This window comes from Protopterus annectens, chromosome 1.part0 (genome assembly GCF_019279795.1).
Source record: "Protopterus annectens isolate FY-2018-M chromosome 1.part0, PAN1.0, whole genome shotgun sequence".
In the NCBI taxonomy this organism is placed as follows: domain Eukaryota; kingdom Metazoa; phylum Chordata; order Ceratodontiformes; family Protopteridae; genus Protopterus; species Protopterus annectens.
The window spans coordinates 1,964,417,103-1,964,437,226 of record NC_056725.1 but is presented as its reverse complement, the minus strand read 5'-3'; positions in this window follow the sequence as shown (position 1 = coordinate 1,964,437,226).

Below are 20,124 nucleotides of genomic sequence, written 5' to 3'. Positions count from 1 at the left end.
ACTGCTTAAAAGTGCCTGAGTCACTCTGATTGACAGGTCCTGTAGTCAGTTCAAAAGCAAAATAAAATCCCACTGTCTGTCCCGAACCCAGGACCTTGGAAACAGTAGTCTGCATGACCTACCACTAAGCCATGACTCTTATACAAGAACATTGTGCTAAAATAAATATATCATGTAATAGTAGGAATGAATGTAAAGGGAAAATAGGATGTGTAGTACACAAAGCATGTCATTCATACTTACTGCAAAAACTAGTGGATTTCCATAATAGTAGTGTGTGAACAGAAACAGCCATGCTAGTTGGTAGCTAGTAGGTAATAATGTCAGTTAATGTACATATATAAATGTATGCATATTTACATGTATATATATATATATATATATATATATATATATATATATATATAGTTGTAGGTGTAAGTGTGCATACACACTTACTACAGGAAACAGGAGAGAGGAATGGAGAAATGTGAATCTACAACACAGCCTGAATCATGAGAGAGATACTAACCTTTACACTCACAGAACAGTGTCCACAGCATACCAGCATGGTCCCCGCCCTTACAATCTGAAAGGGCAATGCCTATCTCACATACCCTTTTATAGCACTGTCCTGAAATCACAGTGAGAACTGCAATCAGTACACAACTGGCTGCATGCAATTAGCAAATGCTGGCTTACAATTGGTGCAGAGGCCATCACACGGACTTATGCAGATACCTACAAAAGCATCCTGTACTCACACTCCACACATGCAATGCATTCATTGCACTGTCTGGAGAGAGAGAGAGAGAGAGAGAGAGAGAGAGAGAGAGAGAGAGAGAGAGAGAGAGAGAAAAAATAACAACACAAACAACAACACACAGTACACAAACTGAGTTGAAGCTGTCAGCAGTGACAGTACTAAGCCGTGCCAGCAGCAGCAGGAAGCTGTAGTAGCAGTAATGCAGCCAGCTGTGACAAACACAGGTAATGTAAAGTAACAGGTTAATAGTCTGCATACAGTGAACCATCCATATGTGTCATAGGTCTGTATCTATAGGTATGTCCATGTGAAATGTTGTGTGCACGTAGTTCCACCCAAAGGGGATGACTATACATTACATGTCATTCAGTGTTAGGCCATGATCCTGGCAGCAGTTTTCCATTGCAATGAGGCCTGTCTGTAGGATGTGTGTGTCAGCTGGTGTAACGACTATGGTGCTTAGTTAGCAGTCATCTGGGAACTTTGTCATCCACAACCCACACATGTTTGCTTTTACATGTGAGAAATAAATGCCAAACAAGAGGGGTCCTAGGACAGAGGCCTGTGGGATACCACATGTGACTGGCATTGAGTCTGACATGGCTCCTACAATATCGATATTATGGATTCTGTATGTCAACCAGTGTGCAACCCATCATGTGACATATGTAGTAACATGTAAGCTAATGAGCTTGTCTATGATGCCTGAGTGGAGTACTGTGTTGAAGACCTTAGGCAAGTCCAGGTAGGCTGTATGGATTGCGTTGCCCTCATCAATGGCTGTAGTGACTGTTTTGAAAGGTCAACCAGGTTCAAAAGGCAGGATCAGCCCATCACAAAGGCAAACTGGCCGGGAACAAGTGTCTGCAGGTACCCAATATTGCTGTATATGTGTCCCATACTGAATCATTCCATAGCTTTGCAAACCAGGCTGGTTAAGCTTATGGTGCATGTAGTTCCCAGGGTCAGTATAGGTGCCTCCTTAGTGGAGTGGGACCACTGTTGCTGTATGCCAGTGTTCAGGTACATATCCCGTAGTACGGCCAAGGTTAAATATCAGTCTTATATGCGGTCGTATGTCCTCTTGGAGTTCACGTAGCACACATACAGGGATACCATCAGCTCACATTGATGCTGTGTGTTCTGCTTTGCTGAGGGCGGCCCTCACCTGGACATGTGAGATGATAGGGAGGTTACATTCAGCTGTGATAAGTATTTCTAAGTGTGGGGGAGAAGGAGGGGGGGTACGTGCACCAAACCTGTCTGCAAGAATGTTGCCAATATCTGTGTATTCGGTGAATGTTAAGTAGGTGTGTAGTAACTCAGAGCATATCTGAGGCGTTTGGTCCATATGTGTAACATAACTGAAGAAGACCTTGTGGTTATCTATAGTATTCGTGGCCATTTCCCTCCTAGAGTAGGCCGTGGATGTTGTTATGAGAGACCGTAGCTTATTACCAGTGCTGACCACAGATGCCTTCCCTTAATGTGAATCTGCTCTGTCCTGCAGTAGCCTCCTTCTATCGTTATACAATCTGCCTTTGGCTGGGGTCCACCGGACAGGATGCCTAACCTTTGTGCATAGGGTCTGGGTTAGAAATGTGTGTGCATGTTCCATGCAATCTTTGGGATGTCCGTGGGAAGCATTCGCAAAGGGGTCAGCAGTGTGGGTTGTGGCTTCCACTGGCCCAGTGGGCTGCATGGATACCATCTCAGTCCTAACAAGTGAATAACTGTCTAATCACATACATATCAAAGTAGTCTACTGTGCCGGTGGTGGTGGTGGTGGTGGTGGGATATGTATATCCAGGCCAAGTAACTTGTGTCCAGATCACACTAGTGGATGGTGTTCCACATACAGTACCTTAGTATGAACCCCCAGAGTGAGGTTGTGCAGTGGACCCATCGCAGTGTGCTAACCGATGGGGCATGCTACTATGTTGTATGGAATGTGGCAGGTATTGTTGCACAGGTGTTGGCTGAGCACTGATATCTGGCCATGTACTTGTGTATCCACCAAGAGACACACACATGCTACATATGGGAGTAGTAGTATATCACTACAGTTGAGTATCATGTATAGTATGTGTGCCATATATTGCTGACATAGTCTGCTGGTATCCTGTTTGTGTTCTCTTCCAGGGACATGGGGTGCCAGCGTAATCCAGCCTACTCTGCAGCAGAAGATGAGGAGATACACCAGAGCCTGGTGCGGGATTATGACATACTGTTTTCCCGCACCAGCCAGAATCAGCAGGAGAGGGCTGCACTGTGGCAAGACCTTGTCCGTAGGGTAAATGACATTGGCACATATAATAGGACATATGAGCAGGTATATCACTGCAGTGATTTAATCAGAAATGTCCGTCAGTGTGCGTTGGATATCCACAGGCAACAGGTTGCCACAGGAGGTGGAGTGGCCACACATCCCCCCCTCACCAGACTGAAGGGGCTACTCCTAAGTGTTGTGGCTCCAGCCCAGGAACAGCAACAGCAATACACCTGCATCATGATGGAGGCTGGATCCACACAGCAGCACGACATGGAGCGTGCAGGTAATATGCCATATGTACACTTGACTGTTCTGTACACTGTTAGTTTATGCATGTGTAAGGTGTGTCCGTGGTATGTAGCTGTCAACATAGTATTTAATTGTACAGGTGTGATATTGCCAATATCAGCAGCTGATGTGTGAAAGGCAACTGGTGTACTACTGCACTGTATCATATGCAGTATCAATGGCACAGTTGTGCCCACTAACATTAATCTCCTCATTTCTGCAGGTCCCTCCAGTGTTACAGCAAGGCAGCCCATCCATGCTGGTGAGTGTGTTTTAACAATACCTATAATAGTCCTGATAGTGCTAGTAATACTAGTGTAACTCAGTAGTGCTCTGTGTGTATACTGTGGGGTGTGCATGTGTGCATGTGTGCATGTGTGCATGTGTGCCTGTGTCCACGTGTGCCTGTGTGCATGTGTACATGTGTGCCTGTGTCCATGTGTGCATGTGTGCAGGTGTGTATGTGTGCCTGTGTCCACGTGTGCAGTGTGCATGTGTGCATGTGTCCACGTGTGCATGTGTGCATGTGTACACGTGTCCACGTGTCTACGTGTGCACGTGTGCATGTGTGCATGTGTGCCTGTGTCCATGTGTGCATGTGTGCATGTGTCCACGTGTGCATGTGTGCATGTGTGCATAAGTGCATCACTGGTAACATTGTGTAGACATTGTAAACTGTGTTTCCTGTCTTCCTCCCACAGGTTCTGGTGCTGCTCTGGTGTCCTGCAGCAGGGAACCTGAATCTGGTGCCACAGGTACTGATAATGATGATATCTGTGTAATGGCACAGGAAGGTGTGTCAGGGTCCGTCATTGGTCAGCCAATTGACAGTACACAGCTGTCAACCCCATCATTGCGCACAGTCATCCTGCCAGTACATCCTATGTCACCATTGTCCCTAGGTGATGGACAGGAAACAGTGGGCATTGACCAGGGTAATGTGGTATCTGTGGCACATGCTTCCCCACACAGCAGCCATGGGCAGGGTCCTGCAATGGTACCACACAGACAGTTGCCCATGGGTTCTCGTGGGAGCATCCATGGGCGTACTGCCTCTGGCAGACGTGCCCAAAGAGGTCTGTCAACCTCAGCTATGTTTCGGGCTGTCATGCAGGCACAGTCACGTATGGCAAGGTACACCAGACAGGGTCTGAGGGAGCTGAGAGCATGTCACACAGCCATGACTGACAGTATGTGTGACATTGCGGATGCTATCCGTAATTTCACCAATGTCATAGACAGACGTTGTGGGGACATATTACAGCAGTTCCACAACCACATGTCCATGAGCCAGGGCAATGGTGGGCGGTTGCGGCATCGACGTGGCCGTATGCCAGCAACAGCAGCAGCTGGCAGTCGGCGCGGATGACAACAGGCCCGCGGACACCCCCATAGTGCCAGCAGCAGCCCCAGCAATGCTGGGACTGTGCTGTCATCAGAACGCCCCAGGAGACCACGTGCACGTGGCTCTGGACAGTCCCAACAGGGACCTGTGTCCAGTTAACACACTCTCACTTCTGATGACAGTACCCAGTCTGGCTTAGTACCGGATACAGTCCGTAGCACCCCTGCCAGGCACAGGTACCGTGCCCACAGACACTGATCTGTATGACCTTCCAGGTGCAGTCTGTGGCTGTCCACAAACTCCTGTATATGGCAGCCATGAGGTGGAACTGTGTGTGTGCATACACAAATATGAAATGGTAACACCTAGGGCTACCACATACATGCACACACTGCACCAACAGTGCCCCACCCTGTACTGCTGTCCCTCACCAACACACATACACACACATGTCAATTGGTGGTATTAGTGGCAGACTCAGGCATACCTAATTCACACCCTGTGCATATGATGAAACTGTGCCACCTCCTGCAATCTCCAACATCAGTGCAGGAACAGGTAAACAGGTTGCTGATGCACAGGGTGACTACATAGAAGTGTATTAGTAGTATCATGTTGGTAACAGTACAGTGTGCTGATATGACTGTGTGTATATCCTAGCATACCTGATGCAGTAACCGTATGACATTGCTGAATTGTTATCTACACCCATAGTACGTACCAAAGTGTAACAGCTGCACATCATTGCATACTGGTGGTAAGGATGTCAACAGATAGCCACATACATGGGTTTCACAGGGGGGGAGCTAATGCAAGTAGTGATATGCAATGATGGACATGTACAGTAATGGTGGCAAGTTGCCCACAACGACTATGCAATGTGGATGTTTGTGCATGTTGATATGTGTGCAGTACCAATGTAATCCAAATCACAATTAACTATGACATAATATCAGTTCTACCATGGACATCTGAGCTGTGCATTCCTGGGTACATGTTGATAGTGCCTACATATTTGCACTGTTACCTACTGTTAGTGTTACCCCTTCTTTGTTGTACAATGGACTACTTCCAGCCCTGATTACTGTAGCTTTGTTTGCATGCATGTTCGCTTGGGGTTCCCTGGAACACTGCTGCCACCTGCAATGCAGAGTTACAGTGCTTCTGTGGACTCCTAGTGACATCTGCATAGCGTACTATACGTATGTCAAGATTACACATGACAGAACGTCACTGTCTGTCCTGTTCGCATGTACATTGCACATGTCTTACCTGGCATTTACCCACGTGTGCAGTCATATATGCCAGTGCTATGAAATCAGTAGCAGTACACCCACACATACACACCTTCAGTATGTTGTTCCCCATTGGCCCTATATGTTGGTAATCACCATGGCAATCACACTACTATGGTAACATGTGCAAAGGTAACCTGTGAATCACCTCTATGGTCCAGTTGTGGTTTATGTGAGTCATGTGGCAATGTCACAGCTGCCACATATATGCAGTCAACCCTCACCCCTGGCCAGGAACGTACACCACATGTGTGGGATGCCACCACATAGCCAATCTGGGGACTGAGCACTCTGAACCCAGTAATGCCATACCCTGTCAGGTGGCATTACATACTACAGTGACTACAATACCAGTCTGACATAGACCCGCACTGACAGCAATCTGAACACACTGGGGCATACTTGGAGACTCAGAATAGCACCCTGCCTGAGCATCACACACCTCCACAGCTGCAAAACACAACCTCAGCTGGCTCCTAAAGGTCACACAGGCATACGTTACGTTGGAACAGAGCACATGCCACACAAGGCACACACATCCCATGTGCCACACACTCACAGCCTGTAGGGCTACACAACACACCTGCTACAGATGTGCCAGGTACCTCTGTTGGCCGCTGCAGTGGGGTCCCGCTCAATAGGCTGTACATGGTGAAGGTCACAGTGATATGCCTGTGGGGAACTATGGTCCACCACAAAACACATGCATACAGGTCAGTCAGAGGCATGGACACATATGACTCTGTCATTGACCATGCCACTATGGATGACCTGAGACATACCTCCCTAGACTACATGATAGGGAACATAGAAGGGATCTCTCAGCATGTGGCACGGGCCAGTATGAGCCTGATCTTGGTTGCCATCATACCCTCACCAGGTATGCTACCACTATATGTAGGAAGGGTGTTCTATGTCTACATTCTGCTCAATCTCCAATGTAATTCATAGGGTATCCACTGGCTGTCAACGTGTGCTTACATGCTAGGGAAGACACAATGATTTGCGAGGGGCAGCTTGCACGTGACACCCATGGGCCATTGCATATTGGCGAATCCCCTTGATACATACATAGTGCCTTTTGCTGCAGGCCACAGATTACATAGAGACCTCCGCGGGTATTACACAGGATAGGACACTAACAGTGATGCTACACAACACCAGCAGTGTACACCACAAGATGCATGCACTGGACACTATCCTCAGCACGGTGAACTGCAATGTCTGTGCAGAACCAGAGTCCTGATTCATGGCTCACAGGTGCAACCCATCACTGCCAGGTTATACCTCATACCATGCCTGTCATCCCCTACACATGTAACACACATGGACAGGGGGGTGGTATCCCAAGGCACCACAGATACACACACCTCCAGGTTGTTGGCACAGCACAAAGCATCAGGGCCTATTCATGTGCAGCTAACAGTGTGTTGGACTGCCTTCTGGTTCATAGCCTGGCACACACAACCCTCCCATACACAGGAAACCCACCTATCCTCCATAACAACACTGGCAATATGACAGTCTCAAGAAATGTCTTTATATGGCTGGACTGCATCCAGCTAAACATTGTGTGTGAGCATTACTGTAGCTACAACACACTAGCTGAAAGGTTCCCAGCATGTGGTCACTGAATTGCAGTGGAATAACATGTTACCACTCCCACAACAGGTGGGAACATGCAGCACCTGTTCATCGACTACATGTAGACTATATGGCCCAGGCCAGATATGTATCCCCTGCTGTAGCTATTTTACCATATACAACCCACACAGTATAGACATACCGTGTGCGGACCCTGCACAGTAAGACACAGTCCTATTGTTATGCATTGCGTATACCATTTATCCACTCGAGGCACGTGTCAGATATGGTAACTACTGCAGGTCACAGGTATTTATGTGTATGTGTCACACACATACATCATGTGTGCATTGCCATTGCTGGTTTGGGCAATGGCATGCATTGTTATGCACAAAGACCCACACAAGGTCATATTGTGTGACACAACCACACGTGGCATTTGTGGGCTTCCAAAACATACCTATCTGTGCTCTGACAATGGTAATAAACCCAGTAGCGAAGCGCACTATTGGCATTACTGGCCAAGTAGCCCTGTTTGGCTGTGCTGATAGTGTGGTGACATCCCCTGTGTTTACTGGGGGAATATGCAGCATCTGGTGTATTGTAGTATTTGCCAAAAGGATCTGTTTTCTCACACTTGCAATTACACACACCCTACTATCCCCACACACACTTGCCATTTGCAGGATTCATACCCCTTCCTAACTATGTCACGACACGTGAGAAAGACGCATTAGCGAAGCGCACTAATTGGATTACTAGGAGGTTCCTCTTCTCCGGTTGTACTTATAGGGTGCTGACATCATCAGTGTTTGGAAAGGGTAATGTGCATCATGTAGTGTGATCTCCTGATTGCAAGAAAGCACATGTCTTTCATACAGAATTGCACACACACAAACTCCCCACATCCAAACACACACACTTGCAGGTTTCAAACTCCTACTTAACTATGTTATGATGACACTTGAGAAAGACGCATTAGCAGAGTGCGCTATTTAAATTACTGGGAGGTTTCCCTTCTCCTGCTGTACTTATAGGGTGCTGACATCATCCGTGCTTAGATAGGGGAATGTGTAGAGTGTTTTCACAGTTGCCAAAAGCGATATCTCCCTCACACAGACTTGCACACACACTAACCCCCCTCCACACACACTGGGCAGTTGCAGGATTCAAATCCCTACCTAATTATGTTATGCCACTCGTGACAGACACATTAGGAGAGTGCGCTATTCGCATTACTGGGAGGGTTCCCTTCTCCTGCTGTACTTATAGGGTGCTGACATCATCAGTGCTTAGATAGGGGAATGTGCATCCTGTAGAGTGTTTTCACAGTTGCCAAAAGGGACATCTCCCTCACACAGACTTGCACACACACTAACCCTTCTCCACACACACTGGGCAGTTGCAGGATTAAACCCGCTGCCTAATTGTGTTATGACACTCGTGATAGATGCATTAGCAGAGCACGCTATTTGCATTACTGGGAGAGCTCTCTTCTCCTGCTGTACTTATAGGGTGCTGACATCATCAGTGCTTAGATAGGGGAATGTGCATCCTGTAAAGTGTTTTCACAGTGGCCAAAAGGGACATCTGCCTCACACAGATTTGCACACACACTAACCCCCCTCAACACACACTGGGCAGTTGCAGGATTCAAACCCCTACCTAACTACGTTATGACACTTGTGACAGATGCATTAGGAGAGTGCGCTATTCGTATTACTGGGAGGGTTCTCTTCTCCTGCTGTACTTATAGGGTGCTGACATCATCCCTGCTTAGATAGGGGAATGTGCATCCTGTAGAGTGCTTTCACAGTTGCTAAAAGGGACATCTCCCTCACACAGACTTGCACACACATCAACCCCGCTCACCCACACACACACACACACACACACACTGAGCATTTGCATGGTTCGAACTCCTACCTACCTATATTATGACACTTGAGAGAGACGCATTAGCAGAGCACGCTAACCGAATTACTGGGCATCTGGTCTGCACCTGCAGTATTTATAGGGTGCTGACATCTTTATTTCTACAGAGGTATGTACATCTAGTACTACCTGTCAGGTGGGGGATAGCATATATATGCATTTGCAGCCACCTACGTCAGGGTCAGATATGCACATCGCACTGGCAGGTTATGTTCTATACCATGCTTCGTGACCACAGGACCTGTAACACACAACACAACCAGTCCAGAACAACACTCCCACATCCAGGACACACACTTTGCTTCCCTGGGAACAGTGCCGGGATATGCAGGTGTTCACATACATCATTCCAGTTGTTAACATCAGGTACAGGCATATTGTGTGTGTGGGAACTACTCAGGCCTCTACCACTTTACCCTACAGCCACTACAATTTGTGGGTCCATGTGCTATGGCAGAACCACTCACCACAGCCATCTGCAACATAGGTACTCACTGTTCCACACCAGGGGTAGACCACCATTGTTGATATCTGACCATACCCTCCTTTCCCTGGACATCCATATCCCATCCCCAACCCCAGGCAAGGTTGTCACTGCAAACAAACTGTATTTAGCACAAGCAGACTCTACACTTGTGAAGACTGGGGTGGACGACTTGAAAGGACCCATGCTGGGGGACTATACTGGCCACGCTGTATAATCCTTGACAATTGCATTCTATGAGCATGTGTAAGGTTTGCATTGATCATGCTATCCCACATATACCCATGACTGCTCCCCAACAAGACACCTGTCAAGTGTACACCAGCCATATATGAGCCGTCCAACAGACAGAGTGAGCTAATACATTGCAGAGCTGTAGCCCACAGAGAGAGGACATCTGTGAACAGTACCAGCATGACACTTCATTCCTACATAATCATCACAACACAGTGTTGACAGTGGAATTGTCCAGACAATGCAGATAGGGCTCCCCTCAGTCTGTTATTGATGCCCACTTACTGTTAGAGGTCCCCAGCAACCCTCTTCCAGCACACACTAACAACATGGCTGTGGTTTAGCACATTCAAACCCTGGGATCTCCACTGTGCCCCTGCTTGACAGAGGCACAGCTCACTAGCCTCACACGTTGCCTTATGTGACCTACTTTACAGTGGCACAGTAGCCTACTGTACTGGGGATGCAGATGCCAAGCACACGCTGGCTAAGCTGTCATTCCCTAGGGCAACAAGCCTAGTATTGACCTCTACACCCATATGTTCAATTGTCAGATGCACAATATTTGTTGTGCTGTTAGACTGTTTGCAGGTCTTTATTGCCATAGCATTCCCTGTTCCTATGAACAACTTGTGTATCTGTGGAAGATGTTTGAATATGAGGGCGATCCACATACCTCTCAACTGTACAGATTTTTGCAAAATGTCCAGATTTTGGCCTCATATCCTTGGTCCGTTTTTCATAAAATTGTAGTTTTCTGACAACTCAGTGGTAAATCATTAAAGACGGAAGTTAGAAAATAATGATAGGCATTTGAGTTTCAGACTTCATATCCTTCAGAAAATTCATGTCAATGCAAAGCATGTTATTCTATCAACTTTTTTTATTTGTAAGAGCAATATCTAAAAGTTGTCCCTATTTTTGGGCCTTTGTCCCACTTTTATTTATGGCTTTGTCCAGATTTCTTGCTCTAAGAGGTTGAGAGGTATGGCGATCCACTATATCATTTATGTCTCTGTAGTCATTTACTGTGTGCACTGGGCAGATTGCTGTGTTGTGTTTTGTTCCTGGAATGACACGTACAAATACCAGATATGTGTGGCCAACTGCTAAACGGAGATATGGCCAAGTGTGTGAGCATGCCCAGTTCAGCCTTTCCATGGCATGTTGTCTGACATATGCCTCATTTATCAAAGTGTGTGAGCATGCCCAGTGTGAGCTTTCTATATGTTGAACTCTGAAGTCCACCACATATTTGGGTGTGTGTGAAATTCAACAATATCTCACGTTTATGGTTGTGTGTTGCGTGTCATGTTGTGTACTAACTGGCCAACTGCTTCATGTCTGCCACAACAGGGATTATACTGTGCCTGTAGGGATTGCATGGGATACTTTGCATACAGTTGTCAACATCCTTTCATAATGACCTAACACTGTAATACCATATAGTGTACTGGTTCAGTACTTTCACTGTGGTGGACAGTATCCTGGGCTTTAGTCCTATCACTGCTTGACATCTTCATAGTGAGCACAACAGACTGTGTAGGGGCCAGTTGTGCACATATGGCCATGTTGCATTATGTTCAGATATGGACTACCTACACCAGGCTTGTCCAACATTGGTAGTGTATTCCACAACATAGGTGGACATTGGCAAACACTAGCGATGTTCCCTAGGCCATTTCTGATGCTAGTCACAGAGTGTGTTTGTCCTTCGACACACATTGTAACTGGAGTTTGCCATGACATATGTCATGGTTAGTATACTGTGTCTCTGTCTACCTCTGACATAACAGTGATACCCAGGGTTAACCTACCATCTCCCATCCACTCTTCAGGATTTCTCTTGAGGGGTGTCGATAGGTGACTCTCTGGCTAACCTGTACTGGGAGTTTACTCAAGATTGGGGGTGCCTTCTGTGTTATGGATCATTCTGTACAGCTTGTCCTATGTATGTCAGTGCTGGGGTTCAGGTCTGTCATGTGCATAGCTCACTGCCATTCAGATTGTACACGGTGCAGCATGTTCATTGATTCCAGCTTGGAAATGGCTTCATACATCAGGCACAGCTTGCCTCTGGGTGGGCAGTATGGCAGTGTGTGGAGCTGCAGTTTGTTTACTCAGGCAACACATGGCATCTGTTCATGCTCTTTGCTACTCCTTTTGGGGTACTGTTGTGGACTTTACAGTTGATGGAGGTGTCTGCTGAAGTATATCCCACAGGGGTTATTGTAGTCAATTGTGACGCTGATGAAGGATGTCTGCAGAGCCACAGTGACCTCCCCTTATCTACATCTGACAACCTTCATGATTGGGTGAGTATATGGTATGTTTCTGCGAACACTACAGCCACATGTTTGTCCAATGCAGGATATCTATCACCTTGTGTCCCCAGGTCTCTCATTACATGTTAGGTACGTAATGGGTTAACACCTGTGTGGTAATTTGTGGGCACTTACTGTATATCCACGGTGGTTGTCTATACACAGTTCTGCAATTAGCTTGCTGACATGGCTATGGCTCCAGTTGTCTGTTTCTATGTGGCCCTTTTGTGGGTTGCTTGTGTCAGCTGGGGGTCGGATATGGTGGGCAGTTTGTACTCCTCTGCATACATGTTCAGTCACAGTCCTTCCATGTTGGCCTGTACCTATGGGACATATATACAGAATGGGGGAGGTCCCAGGACCAAGCCTTGTGGGATGCCACTCATATCTGCTTTGTAGTCTGACATGGATGCAGCATGTCTGACCATGTCAGTACTGTCCTTGGTCTGATTTGCAACCCCTCTACTGACATAGGGGTTTATATTTAAGCTTGCGAACATATCCATACTGAACTCATAGGGTATTGTCTGGAAGCATATGCACGGTCCAGCTATGCTGTGTGGACTACATTGCCCTCATCAATGACCTTAATGACTGTTTCAAATGGGTCAAATATGTTTAGGGGCAGGATCTGCAGTTATGGCAGCCACACTGGGTAGGGTCCGGTGTCAGTAGGTCCACGATAGCTTTATGTCTGCGGTACATACTGATCCTTTCCATAGCTGTGCAGACCAAACTTGTCAGGATCCTGGGGTGGTAGTTTGCAGTATCCATTCAGGCAACACCTTTGTTGTGAAGGACCACTGTTGTTGTACACTGCCCTTTGGGTACATATCCTGTGGTAAGGCTGACATTGGGCAGTAGTGTGATTTGGCATTCCATTATTCTTGGAGTCCATGTTGGCCTCAGCCCAGGACACCATCACATACCTTTGCTGCTGTGTGTTTTGCTTTGCAGATGATGGCTGTTACCTCAGCATCTGCAATGTCAGGGGACCAGCAGTCTGCTAGGATAGATATTTTGCATTCTGAGGGGGGGGGGGGTTGCACTGAACCTGTCAGGTTGTATGTTGGCAATATGTGTGTGTGTTTTGTATGTTGTTTGTAATATCTGTGTGATTCGGAGCATATCTGTGAATTCCCAACATGGTTCCTACCATCAGTTAAGTAAGCCTTGTGATTATCCTTAGTGTCCTGTACAATTTGTATCTTCATAGGTTCATAGGTTCATACTAGGCTATCCACCCTAGGGCATTGGTAAGCCTAGCCAGAGTGTGTGTGTCTTTCACCACCGCTTGCTATGTGACTATTATGGCCATTTATGATTTTCTTTACTGTGCCTCTGTCTGGACGTGACACAGTGAAGACCCCCAGTGTACATGCATGATCATCCATCCACTTGGCAATATTCCTGTTGAGGAGTGTCAGTGAGGGGCTCTGCCTAACATGGATTGTGATCCTGTTTCTGGGTGTGGGGAGCCTCTGGGTTATGTATCTGTCCCTCCAGCACATCCTATTTCATTATGTGTTGAGGCTGACATCTGTCACTCTCACAGCTCCAATGGCTTTGATTTCCTGTGGTGGAGCATGTCCATTACTCCTGTGTTGGACATGGCCTTGTACAGCAGACATACAATGCCGCTGTGTAGGCAGTCTGTGACTGCATTCAGCTGGGGTGTCTACAGCCAGGCAGCATATGGCATATATTTGACACCCTTTATCCTCTTGGTGGGGTACCTTTGAGGTCTTCCTAACCGCTGCAGGTGTCAGGTATGGTACATCCCATATGAGTCATTGTACTAGATTATGGGTCTGGTAAGGGAACAGTACAGGGGCACAGTGACCTCTGTTGATGTAGATGTGAATCCTTTCATGATACGGTGTCCAATATAGACAGTCTTCCTAGCCACAATGGCATTGTGAGTGTCACATGACAGGCTACTGTCGACTTGTGTCCCTAGGTCCCTGATTACTCCTTGCATACATAATGGTTTACCACCTATGTGGTAATTTGTGAGTACCTTGTCTGGTATTTGGTGGGACATTCATACTGTCCAGTGTCTTCAGGATGTCTGGGTGGGGTTCCTGTGTGTGAGAGTGTGGTCTGTCGCATGCTACAGACTGTACAGCAGTTTTGACTACACTTAGGTGCACATGGGTGGTCTCCGCTGCTTTGTGCATTGTCAGTTACCTGGCCGTATGGGTGTCTGTGCTGCATATGGATACTCCCCCTCCTTTGATGTTTTGGTCCAAGTGTTGGGGCCATAACGCATGATACGTGGTATAACCTGGTAGTGCTGGTGTGCTATCAGTGGGCTTGCAACAGGCTTCTGTCACTGCACAGACATCAATGTTCTCCATACTGGGAAGTGCCTCAGGTGCATGCATATTACAGTTTATGCATCTGGCATTGGTCATCATTACCCTTATGTTTCTTACCGCTTATGTTTTCTAGGATGGTGGGTTAGACTTTTTGGCCTTGCTGACGTACGGCTCTATGGAGGTGGCAAAGGCCTTATCCAGTATCCAGACGCCCAGGGGTAACAGGTGTGAGCCATCCCTGGAACAGCAGCATGGCTTCTCATGCATGACATCTCAAGCAGACAGACATTAGACCCTCTTGGACTGACAGCTGTAACTGTGCCACCTGTTAAAGCTGATCATTCTGTGTTTGTACTGTGGCATCATTCTTGGTGAGGGTTGGATGCTTCAAACGGCCAGTGTCATACCGCCTGGAGTACATACTCAGAGAGCTCATCCATGTCTCTTTTCATGTAATCCAGGGAGGTACATCTCAGGTCATTCACACCAGCATGGACACTGACTGCATCATATTTCTGCTTGCTTTGGGGTGACCTGCGTACTTGTGTTATGTGGCATATTGTGGCAGCCTACAGGCAGCTTACTGTACTCTTTCCCTTGTTTAGTCTGGTGAGTGGGACAGAAGTGTGTCTGCCTATACAGATACCTATTACAACTGTATCAGGCATGTTGTTTCTCCTTCTAGCCTGTAACTGTTTGGCACACCAGCTTTGTGTACTATGTGCTGCATGTGCTATGTTTGGAGATTGTGGTTGCTTGGGATCTGCTTTGGAGGCCTCTGTTGGTGTGGTGTGTTTGTAATTAGGGCCTCCGTAAATGTTTCTCTGTGTTTATGTGTTTGGTTTACAGTTGTGATAGGTCTATGTGGGACTGGGTTTGTGGTGTATGTGGTTACCTTCTCCTCCTGACTAGTTTTGACAGTACTGAGTTGTAGGAGCTCAGCCTCCGGTTTGGATACATGGTTGCATCTCTCACATATATTTGTATTTATTGTGGGGGAGTTGTGGGTTGTCTGTGTACTTGGGGCAGGTGTCACATTGCCTCTGGATTCACAGATTCTACTTGTTGTGGCTGGCCTTAGTGGATTGTATGTGTGGACATATTTTATTGCCATACTACTGATCAGTGATTACATCCCTTTTTATGTTTGCTCTATCATGTAGTAGCTTCCTCATTCTCTTGCATGGTTTGGTAATGGCTGGAGTCCAGCATGCCAGATGCCTGCGTGTATGGCATTGTGTCTTGTTGTTATTTGTGATTGAATAATCCAAGCATTCCTGGCTGTGTTCATGGAATGTGTGTATAACATGTTCTGTGGTGTGCCCCGTATTCTGCACTTGCACAGGGCCTTTCGTGGATTCCACATTGGTTTGGAGGGGTGCAACCTATGCTTTACACATGTTTATCACTGTGGTTTTCTGGCCAGGGACTGTGGTCAGGATGTGTATATCCAGTGTGATTACTCTATGGTCTGGTCTTACCAGTGAGGGATACACTTCTCATCTTGCCATCCAGTACACATGTTGCTGATTATCACATCCAGTATGCTTACCCCTCTTGTGGGAGTGGTACGTTGTTCCTGGGCATTTTGGTTTATGGATTCTGGGAACTTTTCTCCTACTGTGTTGGTGCTAGTATAATGCTCCCAGTGTATGTCTGGGTATTTTCAGTCAAGCAATATAATGTGGTTTGGGGGGCTTGATATATTCATGTATTCCAACATAGGCCAGGTGCAGTTCCTGGTATTAAGACAGTAGTCTGCAGCAGGCTATATACTGGGAGGCGGTTTTAGCCATTGTTATTTGACCATGGCTAATCCATGCTGCTTCTTTTTGTGGTACCAACATGGGGGTGTGGTTATCCTTGACATTTATTGCTAGTCACCCTCCTTTTGTAGCTTGTTCCATGTTTTGCGGCTGTACAACACATTATGAGGTGTAACCTGGTAGTGTTAGGGTGCTGATGTGAGCCTTGACCCAGTTTTCTATTACAGAACTGATATCAACATTCTCCATACTGTGTGTGTTTACACTGCATGCATCTTGCTGTTTAGACTTCTGGCATTGGGTAGCATTACATCTAGGTTCCTATCCCTTGTGGTACCTATGAAGGTGGGTTTGTGTTTTGAGACTTACCTATTCAGGGCATGCTGTGGGTACTGACAGCCTTTGTCAGTATCCATGGGGTCTGGACTGATAGGTGCATGCCAGCCCTAGCAGGTGGTGCATCATGTCATGCTCAGCATGTCTTCCCAGGCTGAAACACATTGGCTCCCCTTTGACTAACTGCATTACTTCAGCCAGTTATTGCAATTGATCATCCCATCGTCATTTTGTGGCTTCATGCTTGGTGAGGGTGGATGTTAGTCAGGGTCCTCAGGTGTGCATATAGTACACGGTGTTACATTACTTAACACATAGCATTCATGCCTCAGGTGGTGCTGCAGGGCTGCCTCTGTCAGATGCACATATTACACTCCCTGTACATGTTTGTGAGCAGGTCATGTCATTTTAGGCATCCCTGTTATTATTTGAGTGAGTCAGAGGGGGTATCATTCCCAGGGTTCCTACTGAGCCAGTGTATGTGCTATGCGTTGCCTCTTTGCCAAGGCCAGGGCATACTGGGCACACCTCCTTCTGCCTACTGGGGCAGGCTCAGGTTGTTCCTCCTCCGAGTCATGCTCTGCCTGTGATGGCCTTGGCAATGGTGGGGGGCTGTTTGGCCCAGCCTTATACTGGTCCTGCTGCAGCTGTTTTCGCAAGATCATATTATGTAGCATAGCACATACCATGACAATTTGGGTACATGTAGTTGGTGAGTACTGCAAGGCTCAACCAGATGTGTCCAGACACCGGAACCGTGACTTGAGCAGCCCAAACACACGCTCTATTACATTACGTGTTTGTGCATGTGCCTCATTATGGCGTTCCTGTTCAGGTGTGTGTGCGTTTCTGATGGGTGTCATCAGCCACGGCTCCAGTGCATAACCTGCATCCCCTACTAGGTGTCCGTGTGGGATGTCCCCATTGGCAAATGTCTGGTACAGCTGCGTCAAATGCCAGATGTGGGAATCATGGTAGCTCCCAGGGCAGCCAGCACACACATTCATTATTATGCCCTGGGCATCACACATGACCTGGCGGTTGATGGAGGGGAAGCCCTTGCGGTTAATGTAGGCCCTACCCTGCTCACCGGCTGGTGCTTTGATGCATATGTGCGTGCAGTCTATTGCACCCACTACCTCAGGGTATTCCGCTATTTGCTGGAAGAGACGCATATTGCTGGCCAATACCTCACGAGCATTGGGGAAATATACATGATCACCGACATGTGCTGACATGGCATCCAGGAACTGGTGCAGTACCCTGGAGGCTGATGCCTGTGATATCACCATCATATCACCAGTTGGTCTTTGGAAGGTACCTGTTGCTAGTATTCTTATGCCAACACATACCTTGGTTTCCACTGGAATGGGTTCCCCTCTGTTGGTTCTGTGTGTGAGGCGTGGCCTGCACAGCTCGACTATTTGCTGCAGGAGCTCTCTGTCCACTCTATAGCGCTCTACTATCTCCAGCTCATGTAACCCGTGGTAGGTGACCCTGGGCCTGTACACTCTTCTCCGTCTCCTCACTGTGGGTTGTCTGGCACCATCTGCATTGTCACCACCCTCAGCAAGTTGCCTATGTCTCATTATGACAGCTATGGCAGCCCCTAACATTTCTGCTCTGAGTTCAGCTTTTTCAGTTTTCACTTCTAATAGCTTACTCCTGTCTTGCAGTGTCTCTTGAGAGAAACATCCTGCACTGCTGTTTGCATAGTTTTAAGTGCTGGGCTGGGCTACTATTCTGCCTGTGTAATTGCCTGCTTCTAATAGTTTTCACCTGCTAGCTCCAGCAGTATTCCCTGCTAGCTTCCTACTAATTCTGTTGCTTCCTTTTTCCTTTCTGTTTCCTCAGGGGGGAGCAGCGTGCATACCAGCAGAAACACGCTCACAGTGGCTTACACGCGTGCACACATGCTTACATGGTTCAGGATCTGCCTATTCAGGTTAAAACACGCGCACACCAGCACAAACAGTCTTACAAGTCTGCCAACAGGCTCCCACATGCTCAGTCTGCCCTACATGCGCGCACACTGCCCTACTCACGCTTCATGGCGTGCACACATGCGCATGCATGACCCGCAAGAAACTTTGGTGTAAGTAACAGTGTACACCTTCCATTTCTTGACTTTCCCATGCTTATCTTGTGGCACTCCTCTTTCCCTGATCTGTGTCTGTCATCTGTCATGTTACACTGACCTCCAATGAACTGCATTTCTTTCTACCATTCCCCCCTGTGATGTCACCTATCTCCTACCTCCCCCTTATGTATCTCTTACACTACTCAGACTGTGCTCATTTGCTATGTGACTGTGGGATTCAGTATCCTAACCCTCATTTACATGAGATTGCCTACTAATGCTTAGTTACATGTCTTAGACTCAGCTTCCCCCTTAGCAACCACTACACGTTGGCCATGTTGTTTTTGGTCTGCTGGTCCCTGCATTGTCATTCCATGTATTGCATAAAACCCACATTTGTGGGTTTATAACTTTCATTTTTATGTTTTATACAGCGCAGCCCGTTTGCGCGGGGCTGCGCTGCGTTTAAACATCGACAATCGCCGAAAAAAAAATTATTTATTTCTCATATTTGCATTGGGGTACCTTGCCATGGACACATATTTGGCCATTGGCATGCTGCCTGACACATATGCACCCTTTATTTGGAGCTGACATGGCTCCGTTTTGATTTTTGCAGAAACGTACTCAGTTGTCAACTGAGTACATTTCTGCAGCTGAAACGTCTCTTACACGGGCTGGTTTCTGCTTCGTGAATTGCTAATATACCTCATTTGCATACCTTTCAGCTGCAAGTGAGGTATTTAGCATATCCATGCCCAGTTCGTGTAAGAGACGTTTTAGCTGGTCTCTTACACGGAGTTTCGGGCTGTTCCTGGATCGCGAGGCTTGCATGGAGTGTTACACGTTTCTTACACTCCATGCAAGCCTTCGTGAATCCTGCCCCTAATTTTTCCAAAGGAAGGTAGAAAAAAGAGGCAAGGGAAGGGGGCAAGGAAGAAATCAAAACTGAACATAGACGGAATGAAAAACATTACTGTAAGAAAAAAGGCAGATGTTGACAGCATGGCTCAAGCTATGGATGTGCAAAGTCAGCTGAATGAGAATCGTATGCTTGCAAATGTAATAAGAAATTAAAACAATGGAATTAATTAGACTAATGGTTATAAAGACCA